The 2,068-nt window shown below is 41.4% G+C and overlaps 1 pseudogene; it reads right to left on the bottom strand.

Moving 5' to 3' along the window:
- Positions 1–378: 378 nt before the first annotated feature.
- On the bottom strand, positions 379–1,799 carry LOC463757 (26S proteasome regulatory subunit 4-like; annotated as a pseudogene).
- Between the last annotated feature and the right edge of the window lie 269 nt (positions 1,800–2,068).

Raw genomic sequence — 2,068 nt, 5'->3', positions numbered from 1 at the left:
ACTAGTTAATTTTTTGTAATAAATAGGATTGAAAGCATAAACACATTAGCACTGTTTTGTTTTTGTTTTTAGAGCATTTAACGGTCTACAAACACTTTGGCAAACTTTAGCATACAGAGTTAGGTGCTATACTCCTACTCCTATTGCTATGTTCTGAGCACTTATTTTCTGCTTCCTAAATTATTACTTGATCTGTAATCAAGCGTATTCTGACCTGCGATTCATAGAACATGTTTTTTTGTTTTGTTTTGTTTTGTTTTGAGAAACAGCACACTTTATCGGGAAGCAGACTGCTGCACAGTGACCAACAGACAAAAGCCACCCTATGGGCACTTACACATCATATGCCAAAAGACACAGAATTTTTGCTAATAAAAATCAACGAGAACAGGGATTCCTCTGGGCAACTCCCCCAACCTCATCCCTTTCAGGGTTTGAGAAATCTCCCAACCATTTTCCTGATGGCAGCTGTGGTTCACTAGAGATACAGCCTCTCGGGGTGCCTTCCTGTTTCTTATAAAGAACATTTTCTTTAGACTTTTGGAAGTCTTCATTTTTTACTTGCATTCTACATTCTCTTAAGGCCATCAGACCAACTTCTGTACAGATTGCCTTGATGTCAGCACCAGAGAGGTCATCTCTAGTCACAATCAAGTCGTCCAGGTTTACATCATTGGCCAGCGTCATCCTGATTGTGTGAATCTGAAAGATGCACTTCTTAGTATTTTCATCATGAAGGGGGAACTCAATCTTCCTGTCAATGCAGCCTGGTCTGATAAGTGCTGGATCCAAAGTTTCTATTTGGTTTGTGGCCATGATAACTTTCACATCTCCCCTAGAATCAAATCCATCTGACTGGTTCAACAGTTCCAACGCTGATCGCTGAATTTCTCTCTCACTACCAGAATTTGAGTCATATCTTTTTGTCCCAATTGCGTCAATTTCATCAATAAACATGATGGACAGCGCATATTCTTCAGCAACTCAAAACAATTCCCGTACGAGTTTGGGCCCATCATCTAGGTACTTCTGAATAAGTTCAGAGCCAACCACTCTCATGAAAGTGGCTGAGGTTTGGTTTGCTACTGCTTTGGCTAACAAGGTTTTACCTGTGCCAGGTGGACCATAGTGAATGACCCCCTTAGGGGGCTTTATACCCATCTCTTCATAATATTCAGGATGAGTGAGAGGAAGCTCCACAGATTCCTTAATTTCCTGAATTTGGTTGTCCAACCCCCGATACCGGCATAGGTCTCCTGGGGGGCCTTTTCCACCTTCATCACTGTGACCAGGGGATCCATGTTATCCATCAGCACCCCTATCATGGCATGCACCTTGTGGTTGAGCAGGACTAAGCAGCCAGTTTCCAGCAGATCCTTGTCTACAAATGAAAGAATGCTGACATAGCATTCTGAGCCCACAGATGTAGACACAGTGGCATGATTGTCATTGATGATCTCTTCCAAGGTTCCTACTGACATTGGGGTCCCCCTAAGATCATCCACTTTTGATCTTTCCTCCTCTTGCTTTTCTTCTAATGGTTCCATTTGTTTCTGATTTCTAATGAATTCTTCCTCCATGAGAAGACAGTCTTTAATTCTCTCTAATTTCAGTAATTTTAACTGGCACTGAGTGTGAGGTGTCACCAGTGGCAGTTTGCTGGCAGCATATGATCCCTCTGTTTTCTTCTTCTTTTTCCCCACTCTAGTTGGTACAGGAGGTTTGTATTTCTTTTGCTTGTCTTTGTCATCCTTCTTTCCACCTCCAGGACCATGACCACCACTCTGACTTTGAACCATCTTGCCTTGGCCACTTGAACTGCTGCTGCTGGAAGTTCGTCCACCCAGAACATGTTATTATGATCTTACAGAACACAGTCTATGTTATAACTTATGTTTTTCTTCTCATAGAGTCTACTTCCAAATTCTTAGAACTTACATTTGACTGTATGTTTAAAACAAAGTTAGTGCAGTCCGTGGTCATTCTTTTTTTTTTTTTTTAAGCTTCATTTACCACTTCTGTTAGGTTCCTAGGGTTGCTGTAACAACATTGGCTTACAACAACAGAA

The sequence above is a fragment of the Pan troglodytes genome, chromosome 6 (genome assembly GCF_028858775.2).
Source record: "Pan troglodytes isolate AG18354 chromosome 6, NHGRI_mPanTro3-v2.0_pri, whole genome shotgun sequence".
In the NCBI taxonomy this organism is placed as follows: Eukaryota; Metazoa; Chordata; class Mammalia; order Primates; family Hominidae; genus Pan; species Pan troglodytes.
The sequence above is the reverse complement of the archived record's forward strand: the minus strand, read 5'-3'. Positions and strand labels throughout refer to the sequence as shown.